The following is a 14,478-nucleotide window of genomic DNA, read 5'->3' as shown; positions in this document are numbered from 1 at the left end:
CATACAATGGGCAGCATTGTTGACGGTGGATTTTTGCCCTCATTAAAGATGACCTCACAGCCCACCCCTTGGCCACTTCAGGGACTGTGAGGCTATCTTTTGAACTCGGGGAAATAAACTGGGAGAGGAGGGGGTGAAAGGGATGGGGAGCAGGGGAACACAACGGTCTTTGTGTTGCCACCCTCTCTTTAGCACTGGTGCTCTCTAGTGTCTTTCTACCCACATCAGATACGGCAGGCCAGGTGCCAGGGAGCCGGCATGCCGAGCGCTCTTCCTCACCCTCTGCAGTCTGTGTTTGCTGGGCAGCGACATCCTCTGCGGTCCTGCAGCCTCCCGTCTTTGGGCTGCCGTTTACTCCAGTCCTCTCGCTGTCCTGTCTTCTCCTCCAGACTGCCTGCGCCTTCCTTCCCACACCGCCAGCCCTCACCTCCTACCCTTTCTCTCCAGGCTGAGCCCATCCTCTCCAGCATCCCGTGCGAGCAGGGACCTGGGGAAATGCCACCTCCTAGTGGCACATCTCATCCAGTTTAGGTGGCATGGGCAGTGACTCACCGTCACGGGCTCCGTGGTGTCACCCGCTTTACATGCAACTAAGATGCATCTAAGGGTGAGTCTCCATCTGTGTGAGGAGAGAGGTGATGTTGTGGGGCTGTAAGCGTGAGCACGGGGGCAAATTGCAGGACGAGGGAAGTACGAGGGCACAACCAAGGTCAGTTTGCTGCTGCTCCTGTTGGGCAGACCACTGTGTCCCATGCTGCTGTGTATCCTCTTTGTGTGTGTGTCTTCTGCATCATTGCTTTCCATATGCTTCCTTGCTGCAATAGCAGCCTGGGCATTTGGGGGCTGCCCAACAGTTAAGAGAATGAAAATGATTTCCCAAAGTTAGAAATCACCTGGGGTCTAGAGACCAGGGAGACCTCTCCCTTCTGAGCTCCCAGCTGAATCTCAGGTTTTTCTTCTCCTTCTGAGAGTATTCTGATTGACTTCTGTTAGGGGAAGCAAGCATACCTGCCGGGAGAAGCTGCTGGGGCTGCCCTGAGAATACATGTGTGCTGCTGGTATGAGAAAGGGGAAGGACAAAGGGGAAAGAGAAAGAGGAAGGACAAAGAGAAAACTTGCTGGACCCTCATCCCAACCTTCCCTACTCAAGGCTTAGCAGTCTCAAAAATGGTGCACCTCTCTGTGTCTGCCACCCCCAACTTTGCCTACATCCATACCTCAGCCTCCTTTAAAGTGAATGTTTGCCTTCCTCTTGGGCGATGGGACTAGAGCAGAGAGCTGTCTTTGTATTCTTCCAGAAGCCAGGCTTGCTTTTTCTCCTTTCCCTATTTGCTTATCCCAGTGAAGAGCTGTATCCTGTGAGCAACATTTTTGTCTATAAAATAGGGACGGCACTTGTGTCCTTTGAGTCCATTTACAACAGCAAATCCTCCAGAATTCCCACCTGAGGAGAGTGCCTCTCCACCATGATGTGTGACAGGCTGTGGCAGTGTGTGCATGGCTGGCCCAGGACAGGACATGCAGCGTCCTGAAGGAGAGAGATGTTACAATCTGTTACATTTCTGGCCAGGAACATTTTTAGGTCTCCTTGCTGGTAATGAAGCCCTTACCTGCTTGCCTGGTTTTCCTGCCTTTCCAGGTCTTTAAAGAACCTGTCTATCCTGTCTCTTTTAAAGAACGGAGCTGAAAACACACTATACCCTTTCCACAACTACTTCCTCACTTAAAGAAAGGAGCTGCAGACCTCTGGGTTCATATTAATTTTGATGGGTAAAATGCCCAGTGTTAACCTGGTGTTTGTGTTTGAAGTGTTAATAGGAGGAGAGATCTGTTGCAAGTGTAAGAGGAATCCTAGGCAGATAACACTGAAGGGACCCTGCAGCCCAATATCTACTCTTATTTATTTCTGATTACCTTTGGAAAGCGTCCTTCTTTGTCTCTTAAGCCTCGTGAGAGTGCTACCATAAAATTCGCATTCAGAAGGTCAGTCTACAAAGGTCTCTTACAAACCTGGTTCTCACGGCACTGAAGAGCTGTAGCAAATGATCGACCACCACATTCACTCATTCATAGAGCAAGTGTTCATTGTTTTCTGAAGGGTATATGGTTTTGCTCCATCCAAGCTGTGTTTGGGGGGGGGTCAGTTTTGCAGGAAATTCAGGTAGTAACTTCAAGAACAGCCCACATTGGCACAGAAATTGCTGCAACCTTCCCTAGATAATAATGCCAGGCAATTTTATCTCTGAGTCTTTGAGAAAAGAAAGTAAGGTAAGGGTGAAGCAGCATAATCTTATGGCTTTTGGTATGGTTACATGCCATTATTACAACCATTCTTACCCTCCTGATTTTACCTAGATTAGAATGATGTGGAGGTTTTGGGAGACTGGGCTAAGAGCATCCACTTTCAGTCTGAGGGTTTGCTGGAATGGCTCTGGGATCCATACCTGCAATACAGCTACTCTGAATTTCCCTGGTGATACATGTGATGAAAGACAGATCAAGCACCCTACTTCTGCAGACTGTACTAGAGTAAGAAGAGTGGAAAAAGGGGTTGGAGCTTACCATGCTTAGATTTCCAGTAAGATCTTGACAAATGGGAAACATGGATTGAAATACATGGGGTGCAAATTGCTAGACTAATACAAAGTGGAAGGGAAGAGTTACACTGGGAGGGTAACTTCATGAGATAGAAGTTTTGCAGATAAGGATCTGGGGGCAACAGGGTAGCGTTCTATGTGCTCACAACGTCATGATTCTGCACGCAGAGCAAACTGCAGATGGAGAAATAGTAGCACTGGAAAGACACAGAGAGTAACTGTCTGGTTCTGCTTGGCACTGGGAGCACCTTAGCTCTGAGGTTTTGCTTTGTTTGTCCCTTGTGCCATTCTGCTTTTTAAATAGTTTGCTGGCTCTCTGGTGTTACAAGCTGTTACATTCCTGTTCCTTGGGAAAAACAACTCTGCAAAGGGAATTATGTATAAAGATTAGCAATTCTAAAACTTGAAAAGCCTCCCTGGATGTAAAATAACACGCAGGGAGAATCCAGACAAACTCCCCCTGTCCTGCATCAGCAAAGCATTGATTGCATGTGTTACACCACACTATGCATCTCTAGGGGATGCATGCCTGTCAGGAATGTACCTCTCAAACAGGGGACTGCAATGTCATTCCACCAAGGATGTCCCCACCTGGTCACAGGTTCTGTAATATGCTGAAAGCAGCCCACAGGGACCCCAGTATCCCAGATAACATGCCCAAAGGCTGGAGCAGAATGAGTCTGGAAAGTTCTGGAACACAGGTAACAGCTAGCTGGTGTGCAAACACAAAACACTGCCAGTGACTGGTAGGGCCCTGACTTCTCCTTCACCTGCTCTTTCTCAATCAGTCACATTTATCCCTAAAGAGCTAGGTCAAGTGATTGGCTCACCCCTGAATATCAAGCACATGTACCATCTGATCCCCAAACTGATGCCAGCTTCTGGCTTTTCACATGGCCACCTGAGGCTTTCTTATCTTATTTTCCTACCTATAAAATGGGACCTTCATGGATTATTTGGAATGACATGGTCAGGAATGAGTAGAGAAAAACAGCTACTGTGCAGCATAGGAATGTGCAGGTTGAGTTGATATAACTGCACTGCAAATAAGTGATCTTCATCTAAAGAGTGGTTTGATTGGAGAAAACCAATAGACAAAGGTAGAAAGGTGGTGAACGATTTGCAGATCCTGAGGAATCTGCCCCTGTGCTCTCTATCCAGGACTTGGCCAGCAGCATCCCCCAAAAGATCAGTGGAGTGAGCTCAGGACATGCTGGAGTAGGACTAGGGCAGCTTTTTGGTGCCCAGGGGGTCCTGCCTTGGTTTCCAAAGATGTCAGGACTCCTTGTTCTGCATTTCCTCCCTTGGGCTCATGGCTGGATCTCAGGAGGTGTCAGGCCCCTAGGTTCAGGGTCCCAAATCTTCCTTTGGTGCTGATGGACCTACTGTGGCCATTTCTTTCACCTCTGGGGACAGGGTCTTTCCTCTTCAGCATATGGCTGCTAGTATGAGCCTCAGCCATGGACTAGGGATAAAACAACACCAAAATATCAGCAGTTGACACCTGGGGGGGTGAGGGTGGTGGGGTGGAGAGGGATACTCCTTCAGCAACTGTCAGAGATACTTGAGGTTTTACTCTGAAGGTCCCTCATCTCAGCATATCTCATTGCTAAAGTTTGCTCCAGGCATGACAGGAACAGGCAGGATGAGTTCCCCTGGCCAGAAATGAGTTACATGACAGTTAACCAGTGCTGAGGATGGAAGCTTGAACTGCTAATCCAGTTTTATCCCCCCAGCCCCACCCCTTGTGCTTTCTGTAAATTATCTGCATGGGATATCTGTGCTGTCCGCCCCTGCCAGAAGGCCCTGAGAGGTGGGAGTGTTATTCCCAAGGTCTCTCACCCAGCCCCTCTCAACGTGCAATAACTGAACTGCAAAAAGCCTGGCAACTTTCAGCACGTGGATGCAGGTGGGGATGGTGGCATGTCCTCCATGGCACGTGTCTGCCACTCATGCTGCAGCATGCGGATGATGTGCAAGGAGCAGCACCCTGCCAGAAAATGGTGGGATAAATTGCACTCCCTTCACCCCAAACTGATTGATAGGAGGCTTGATAGCTGAGTGCTCTGCACTGGAGATTTTCTGCCTGTCACATGCTTGGCAGGTGCCTCTGCTGCTCTGTCGCAGCAGTGACAGGATCGGTCTTGTTGGGGCTGTGCTGGCTCTGCCCATACTGTCTTTATTAACCAGGGTGGCAGAGTAAGCAGTAATTGACTGAGTTTGGCAAAGGACACCAGCAGTCTGGTATGGGGTATGAGTGCTGCTGGGACTGGGATTCCCAGTGCTCATAGCTGTTGGGGGATGCAGTCCCAGGCAGTGGGAGTCAACTGAGGAGAGGGCCATGAGGGCAGGAACAACCAGTCCTACAAAGGGGTTGGGGCAGTGAGTGCCCAGGCAGCTGTCCTGTACTGCCTGGCCCAGAAGGCCTTGCACAGCTGCAGCCAAACCCAAGTCAGCAGTGTGAGGGGGTTGCTAAATAAGCTAACAAAGCTCATGTCGTGGCACGAGGAGTAACAAAAGCCACTATTTGAAGTCGCTCCAACACCAGGAAGGCACCAGCTGGAGAAAGGTGTTGAGCAGGGGGAACCATGCCCTTGATGAGCGAGCAAATTTATGGATAATTCATAAGGGAGTGAGAAAAATAGGAAGGAATGCAAGGTGTGTGCTCAGACTGAAGATGCTGGTTGGTGGCAGCCACAGAAGAAATGACGGGAGGCAAGGACAAGGTTGGAAGGACAAGGTTCCAAGGAGATGGTAATCTGCTTCCTCTCTGCACTGAACAAGAGGGAATGGGGTTATGTTGCAGGATCAGTCCTAACATTAGCTCACAAATCATGCTCAGCCTGCTGGGATGGTGATCCAGCCAGACCTCTGGTCTGACATGGACAGGCATCTGTGGAAGCCAGTGGATGAGATGGTGTGCCATAACCTGCCCGGGACTGGGGTAGCCTTGAGGGCAAGGCAGCAGCCCTAAAGCCATGTTACTGTGTGGCCCTGGGACAGCAGTATGGGTTTGTCCTCACACAAAGGCTTTGCTGTGTGTGTGCTGAGGTCTGGGACATCTCTGCTCCTGCAAAAGGACCACCCGAAGAGACGGTGGCGGTGGGAAAACGGCGTTACCCGGTTGGGGCGACGAAAAGAGCACACGAAAGAGTAAGAGCAGCCCCCTGCCCCACGGTTCACAGGCGGGTGCTCTGCAGCCGGGCCGCTCGGCTAGAGGTTCTGGGGCTCTGCCGTCCGCCATCGGCGACCGCGGCCCCGGGAGGACGGAGCGCGGCTGCCACCCGGTGGCCGGGGCCCGGAGGCACCCTGGGGGTGCCGGGGCGGGGAGCGCGGTGAGGGTGTGAGCCCGAGAAGCGCACCCCGCCTCCAGAGCGAGCACCGGCTCCCCGGGCTGGCGCGGTGCCGCTGCAGCCTCGCGTGAGCTCCGCCCCTAGTCTGCCCTTGTCCTGCCCAAGGGCTTACCTGCTCAGCGCGGCCCTGTACAGCCACAGTGCGCACAGCTCAGATGGTCCTGGAGGATATCACATTTGTGTTCTTCTCTTATGGAGGAAAAGGGAGAAGTCGAGAGACGAAACTGGTCCATTGACTCCTGCAGGGCTGCCAAAATCCACCAAAAACTGGAAGTGTAGGACTGCAGCTCTTGAAGCATCCCACAGATCTCAGCTGCTGAACTGTATTCTGGTCACGGGGGCAAGTGTCTGAGGTTGGCTGCACCCAGATTTCTAACTGAACACCATCCTCATGGGACTCATCCAGAAAGTCAGAAAAGGTTAATGATGCTCCCAGTGATCTTTCCTAAACAGGGCAGACCTGTGCCAGGTTGTAGCCAATGTGCTATGAAATTCCTGGGGAATTTCACCCAGCAAACCTAGGCGGTCACAGTAGCGAGCTTAAGAGCTTTACTAAACTTATAAGCATATAACTGGGGAGTAGATGAAAATCACTGAAGATAATAGCTAATGAAACCACACAATATTTCAATGCAAGATTTACTGTGAATAAACTGAAAAGAGTATAGCCCTTACCCATGCTTCAGAGACCAAATGCTTAAAAAAGTGCGGGTGCATCTAAAGGTGGGAACACCAGCAGAAACACAAGTTCGGGAGGAGGGGAACAACTTCACAACAGAGACCTTCTTTTACTAGTCTCCACTATATGAATCTTTCTATAAGGAATCTGGATGTACTGATGCTCTTTACCATTTGCTTGCTTCTGTTAACAAAGCTGATGGAAACTCCCATTTGACTCAGCAAACTGAGACTGCCATGCTGAACATCCTGAGTGAAACTAGGAGGAAAGATGCCTGCAAAGCCTCAAGTTTGGAGAGGGCACAGTGATTGTGTTGACGCGGGAGTCACAGACAACGCAGAGACGATCAATGTGATCAAGCGATTGCCAAATTTATTACAAAGCCTTAACTCCTTATATACTATTTCTTACATGCACTTACAGTGATTTGGCATATTATGATTGGATACATGTCTTGAAGACCCTTAGTGACTAACATATAATTGGTTAAGCACAGGTGTGAGAACTTGACCTCGAAATCTTGCCAACAGTCCACAGTTCTCATTAGCTCAGTGAATTCCAGCTTCTTCTTATCTTGCTTGCTTAAGCTTCTTCGGGCCTCTCATGGCCTTGCTGTATCTTTCAGGATTATTCAGAGTTTATGTACTAATTATGCGTTCTCCTGTGAGAACACTGCCTCCGCATCTCCCCCTTTTTGTTTTATATATGTTTTGGATGACCCTACTTGAGCAGGGGATTTGGGCTAGATCATATCTCCAACATATGCCAACTGCAGGCTGCTGGGCCTGCCCCTTTTTTTCTGCTGCATAGCTCTCTGGTAACAGGGGAGGCCATCCTTCACATCAAGGTCTGGCATGGCATGTGTCCCCACCGCTCCACGCCTGCTGGGTTGCAGCCAACAGCAGAGCTAAAGGTTCTTCTTGGTGGCAAACACAGAGGCCAACCCAGTCTTGCCCTTGATTGTGGTAGCAGGCATTTGGTCAGCCTCAGTCCTTGCACCTTGTTGTCAATGCAGAGTTTCACCTGCTTCATCCAGTACCAAGTCGCTACTACGGCAAGGCACACACAAATTTACATTAGCAGAGTAACTATTACAGGGTGCAGCAGCATGTTGAAGATGCTGATGGCAGCGAGGGACTAGACAAAGAAATTTCTTACCAGTGGAATTCTCCCACCCTCTTAATTTGTTCCATCACCTGCTTTATAACACTACCAGTGTATTAGAATCTTTCCAGCTTTTGCCTTAGCATTTTCTAGCAGCTACTGCAAATTTCCATACTCTAGCATCTCTTTTACAAGTAACAAATCTATACAAGGTGTAGTTCCTCATTAGCAACTGGCTAGTAAATACTAGTGGTTTTATACACAAAATCACAGCCTCTATTAACAGCTACTTTACAAGCACACATATTGAGGATGTTACTTTTCAGTTGCCCCCAAGTGATGTTTTGCAATCATTCATTTTCCTCTATCTCATTCTGCTTGGGGTATTCATGGTCAGCTCCTGTAGCTGAGGCATCAGATTCCTCCATTCGTCTGTCCAGCTCATGGCAAGGCTTGACAAACTTTGCAGGCAGTCGCCATGGAACTGTAGGCAGGAGGACACAAATATAGCCCCTCCTCCAGGTTATCAGTTCTTGAGAAGCAGACAGGTTAAACTGCACATGGTTAACAGTCGAGGAGTTTGCTGCATCACTGCCTCTTTTTTTTTATTTTTATTTTTTTTTTTCTGCCACCCTGATGCTGCTTAGGTGACGGCTCATAAAGCTTGTGGTTGCACTACCCCTCTCTCTTTTTCAGTTAGCAGTTCTTATTTCAACCGATCTATCTGTTTCTGCAAGTCTTGGATTCACCCCCAGCTTACCTTAAACATACTAAGCAAGGCTCGTACCATGCACCCACTGTGTTGCAGGTGCTCTTTAGGCTTTGTCTGTGGTGTCTCTACAAACTGCCTCAATACCTCAATAGATTGAGAGGTTGGGTTTTGGTTTTTTGTTTGTTTGTTTGTTTTGTTGGTTTGGTTTTTTTTTTCCTTCACTCCTCGGCTCTGGCATCCATCCTGGCCATTCCGCCGGTGGAGCACCGGGAGCTGAATCGGAGGTCAGGGTTTTTCTTTGTTTTGTTTTTTTCCCAAAAGTCGCTCACTCTGCTTTGCATGGCTACAAACACCTGCCTGCTCGGCAGCAGCTACAGCTGCCTGCTTCAGCAGCAACCATAAATACCTGCCGGCAACCGCACTTTTGCATTAACCCTTTCTTGCCCGAAATGTTAAACTGTACAGGTTAAAAACTTTTACGTGAACCCAACAACAAAAAATACACAAAACACCGTCTGCCCTCAACACACACACACACACACACACACACACATATGGGATCCCACAAGCACACTCCACACAACTACAGTATTTGAAGCACAAAATCCAGACATCATTACTCCCACTACAGTCCCACGTACAGAACGTGGCACAAGGACCCTGTGGAGACTAACAGGAAACCAGCTCCAAGAGGCATCATTGCAGTGCGAGGTGGCAGGCTCAACCTTAGCGGGCGTCCCCACAGAGGCTCTGCCTCCCCCACATCGTATGAGGCTTGGGCTTTTATATTGACCAAAATGCACACTCATTCCGACACAGGTGGCCAGCCTGTGCTGGAAGAAGTGCCCAGCAATATCTATAAAGGTCTCCAAAGGTCGATAGAAACATGGACATACTTATATTTACCAACTTCTAGTACATGAGTATCGCAGAGAAACTGAATCAAATGAGTTGTATATGGGGTCCCAAGTCCGGTCCGTCACAGTCTGCCCAATACCCCTGATAAGAGCAGATGAGAGACCTTCCCACCACCGGAAACACACACAATATGTCTGTATCCTGCACTGGTCTCGCTTCCCTGGAGGTTCGTGTTTTTTTTGTTTTTTTTTTAACATAAAAAAGGTCGCTCCCTTCACTTTAAGAAGGACTGAAAACATCCATAAAACGGATGTCCTGAGCTCAAATTTCAATTCATTCAATCACTGACAAGGAGGGTGTCCTGGGGCGGTGCTGACTCTTTCCAGGGTTTCACCCATCGAGCTGGCACCCACCACAGACCAGAATCTGTAATTACACACATATAACCTCAACCAGTTAGTTTTACTTCCACAGGACCTTTCCAAATGCCGGTTTCCAAATCCTTGTACTGGACCTGAATACCCAGAGTTTTAGTCATATAACCTGAACCTAATGCCTGACCATGTATTATAGCAGGGGAGTCATTAAAGTCTCCTGTCAATCGCAAAAAAAACCATAACATATACAGCTTGAGTATAAGAGGATTTTAACCCGTATGTGGTCACTGCTTGTCAGGCCTCCTTAACTGTTTTGAGATCAAAAGCTTCCCACTCTTTAACCCCCTGCTGTGTAGTAAACACAGGATATGCAGAGAGGCCCATTGCAAAAAATTCACCTGTAATAATCATATCTTTGATTAACCCGTGCCAGCGGTGTGCAGGATTTGTGCCCCCCAATACCTCTCCCACCCCCCCCCCCCCCCCCCCCCGTTTGCCTTCTTTAAGGAAGGGGTTTTGCAGAGGATAAGGTGATGGCACCGATAGAGATGTGTCAATCCGAGTCTCGAGGGCTTCAAGCTTTTTCATCAATTGTTGCAGCTGAGCGTCTCCAAGGCCAGTGAGTAGTTGCTGATGAGCTCAGAAGACCGACACAGGAGACAAAGAGTCAGAGTCTGGAAGCAGAGGATGTAAATCTGGCTGGGATTCAGGGGACTCGGAGTCTGATCCTGGGTCGAACTCAGGGTCTCTGTTGTTTGCAGCTATGCCTTTCTTGTCAGGTGTCTCGTTCGGTATGTGGCCATCTGCGGACCTGGCTCTTGCTTTCATCGGCTCGGGGCGTTGATCTTTTCAGCACTGTTCCAGGTACCACAGGAGGTGCAAAAGTCATAGCCGCAGCACTATGATGGGGGTTAGGGGAGACAGCCCCTTCTGGAGCTGTGGCGGCAAATACAGAAGCTACCGCCGCCCTTTCCAATTTCATCTCTTTCGAAGTCTCAAACACCAATCTCCAAAGTGTAGAGTGTTTCTGCGCACCTTTGGTCCCTTTACTAACCTCGCGATCATGGGATCACTTTAACAGCCTCTGTAAGGCAGCACTATCATACTGCAGTCCTCTCTTAGAGAGAATGTGTTGGAGGAGCTTCACCACCGCCTGTTCCTCTTTGGATAGCAAGTGCTCCATCTCCTCCCCGGCCGCTCACCTGATCAGGGTGAGATTCCTGAAGTTTTTCAGACGTCTGACTTCCCAGCGCCAGGGCAGCACTGAATTTCCGCCAGCTCTCTGCCCCCTCCTTTTCGTCAGACCTTCAAACTCGTCTTCATCAAGTTACCGATCGGAGGGTCCCTGTTTGGGTGCCACTTGTTGACACGGGAGTCACGGACAATGTAGAGACGATCAATGTGATCAAGCAATTGCCAAATTAATACAAAGCCTTAACTCCTTATATACTATTTCTTACATGCACTTACAGTGATTTGGCATATTATGATTGGATACATGTCTTGAAGACCCTTAGTGACTAACATATAGTTGGTTAAGCACAGGTGTGAGAACTTGACCTCGAAAGCTTGCCAACAGTCCACAGTTCTCATTAGCTCAGTGAATTCCAGCTTCTTATCTTGTTTGCTTAGGCTTCCTCCGGCCTCTCATGGCCTTGCTGTATCTTTCAGGATTATTCAGAGTTTATGTACTAATTATGCATTCTCCCGTGAGAACACTGTCTCCACATGATTAGAAGTGTGGGCTTTAATGCTTTTCAGCTGATGTGTAACTCAACAGAAAATTCTGTAGTCGGTGCATGTGGTAACGTGCACACACACATGCACAGCTACGTGTATTGCATGGAGGTTTAAGAAAACAATACCCTGAAGAGTGCTAGTAAAGGCTGTTCATCATCAGAATCATAGTAACAGGTCAAGCATATTTAATGACTATATTCTGAGACAGAAAAATGACCACTATCTTGTAAAGGACCTTGTAACTTTTCCCTATGCTCATTTCTTCCTGCTCTGCCAGAGTTGCACCTGCCATTCCCTGAGAGTTTGCAAGCAGCCAGTGAAAACTGCATTGAGGGCCATTGCACAGGTACATGAATGCAAGAGACCTCTCCAATGTGTTAGGAAATATGTGCAAATGTTTAGGGAAACGTATTGGTAAGTTGTACAACACAGTAATGTTTCTGTTGCTCAATTTCAATCTGCGCTTTACTAAGATGCACTTTGCTCCCTCTATACCTTTTCCTATTCAGACAGATTTATCTTGATGGGTTAGAGAAACACAGAGGTGCTTACCAACCCAGTTCCTACACCTTGGGCTGCAGATAGCAGCTCTCACCTTTGTGCTGGTTCCTCAATGAGTCTCTCAGGAGACGGTTTGATACCTTAGCCTCTGCACATTCTTAGAATAAGAATGGTGTCAACTAGTTTGGGTGCACAGAAAATTCACTTTTTTGATGCAAAGGTGGAGATAGCCAGAGAAGACTTGGCTTAAATGAAAAATGATGAAAACACATCTATGTTAATACATGGTGCTGTGAAAAGTTTCAAAATGCAGCATAAACAGCTAACTCAGCACCAAGGTACTCTGCTTGGAAGTCTCATTTTTCTTCTGATGTTTAATGGTTAATTAGCACTGCCACCACCACTTTCCCCACCCTCTCACCTTAACACAATCCCCAGCACTAACTCAGGTCAAGTTGCTGGGAAGTGGGAAACTACTGAAAATGGATTATAGCCAAGAGAAGAAACATAGCACCATAAATAAGAAAATGGGAACTTGGGTGTTGAATTTATTCATCTATGGCTGTGTCTTCTTTCATTTCAGTTGCAAAAAAGAGTGACTATAGCATAGTGTGTAGTGCTATAATGGTGTTGTACAAGGTTTCTCCAGCATGAGATATCTGGGAAACATTAAACCTCTGTGATGTTTATGAAACCCCTCGAAGAAAAATGAAAAGACTGTTCAAAATCCACATAGAAGCTGGTTATATTATGGAGTGGACACTTCAGTCCCAGTCCTCCAGTAACGGGTAGTGGTGAAATGCTTTTTCGTTCTAATTTGGTGTTTGGTACTGTTGTTTTGGGAGATTTATGAAGTCTTTGGTGCTTTCTTCTCCATACATTAAAGACTGGATTTTCACATGGGAAAAACACTCCCATAGGAAAAACTTGTGTGGGGAAAAAAGACTCAGGTGAAAAAAGATGTGTGTGGGAAAAAAACCTTGCATGGGAAAAAACTTTCTTTGAAAAACTCATGCGGAAAATACAAAGGTGGGGAAAAAAATGGTGTGGAAAAAATTCACGTGGATAAAACTTGCATGGAAAAAAAAAATACCTGGAAAAAATTCACATGGAAAAAAGTCTCACGTGGAGAGAAACTCATGTGGGAAAAACTCTCTTTGAAAAAACTTCTGTGGAAATAAAAACTCATGTGGAAAAAAAACCTGTGTGGGGAAAAGCTCATGTGGAAAAAAACTGTGTGGGAAAAGCCTCGCATGAGGGAAATTTTTTGTGAAAAAAACCTCACATAGGAAAAGAATCATATGAAGGTTTAAAAAATCATGATTGCTTCCAGTGTGGAAGTACAGTTTCATTCACAGGTGAGTGCAAGCCACCTGACAGGGGAACTCTTCCATGGCTTTCTTCCTCTCACCTCCTCAATGGCTTCTCCAGTGTCTGAGTTAAATCTCCATCCCTGCAGTCACAATGAACAAATTGTTTCTTCTTCACAGTGGCTTTTTATACAGCAGAACACTTACTGTGCTGTTTCCTGGCCCTTGCTTCTGCCCCAGGACAAATTTCCAGGCTCTCCTTGGAGTATCAGAACTGGCTCTTGTTTTTAAGGAGCAGCAAACCCCTCTACATAAATGTAGTGAATGCACATGATTTTGTTGTTGTTGTTTGCCTGTAACTGGGTTTGAGCAGTTCTGATGACGGCCCTTCTGCTTGGGGAACCATTCTGTGCAGTGGGCGAGTGGTCATTGCAGGAACTACCCTGACCCATGCTGTAATTTAAGGAATTTATTGACAGTAAAACCTATGGGGCTGTGCTCCTTTGTCTTAACATGCTGAATTCCACTGTGATAGTGGTTTCTGGTTTTAGAAACAGTCTTTCCTGGGTACCTCTGAAAGGATTCTTTTAGACCTACTGTGAAATGGACCTCAGCGAAGAAGGGGAAGAAAGAAAGGAGAATAGAAATCCTGTTGGCTGGTTTTTATAAGACTGAAAAGCAAATAAGGCCCAAGGCACTGGGAGGAATAAAGATGTGCGGTAAGTGCTGAAAGGTGCTATCAGAAATGTGTCGCTCCTTAGCTAGCAAATACTGGTGCTCTGCAGGGTCTTACATCAAACACCAGAGAGGGCAACACATAGCATGGTGATTTGTGATGTGCTAAAGTCTGGGTTGTATTCTTCCTAAGCTGACATATCTTCCTGTGCTATCTAGCTTAAAATGAAGCAGTTTCCTGCGTGAAATCATATCCTGCCCTCTAGCAAAGAAATGCTGGCACCATTTTGCAAGCCAGACAGACCCACCTAGGTTCCCCTCCAAAACTGAAGTGTGCACTAACGGTACAGCTCAAGTTTACAGGGGGCAAAGGGCCTTTACAGACCTGCATAAACTAGTGAGTCACACCAGCCTGCCTGCAGAGCACAGCGTGTTTCCTTAATTATAGGATGCTCTTTGTTCTGCCTGGTGTTAGGCTGTTTAGAATCAGGTGACAGACACAATCTGTCTGCTGGGCTAGGAGGGTGACTCAGTTTTTCAACAAAGGTTAAGGACCCCCCTCTCACCACCTG

The sequence above is a fragment of the Pezoporus wallicus genome, unplaced genomic scaffold (genome assembly GCF_028554395.1).
Source record: "Pezoporus wallicus isolate ANWC-B61680 ecotype Strahan unplaced genomic scaffold, APGP_CSIRO_Pwel_v1 contig_7892, whole genome shotgun sequence".
Classification (NCBI taxonomy): Eukaryota; Metazoa; Chordata; class Aves; order Psittaciformes; family Psittacidae; genus Pezoporus; species Pezoporus wallicus.
The sequence above is the reverse complement of the archived record's forward strand: the minus strand, read 5'-3'. Positions refer to the sequence as shown.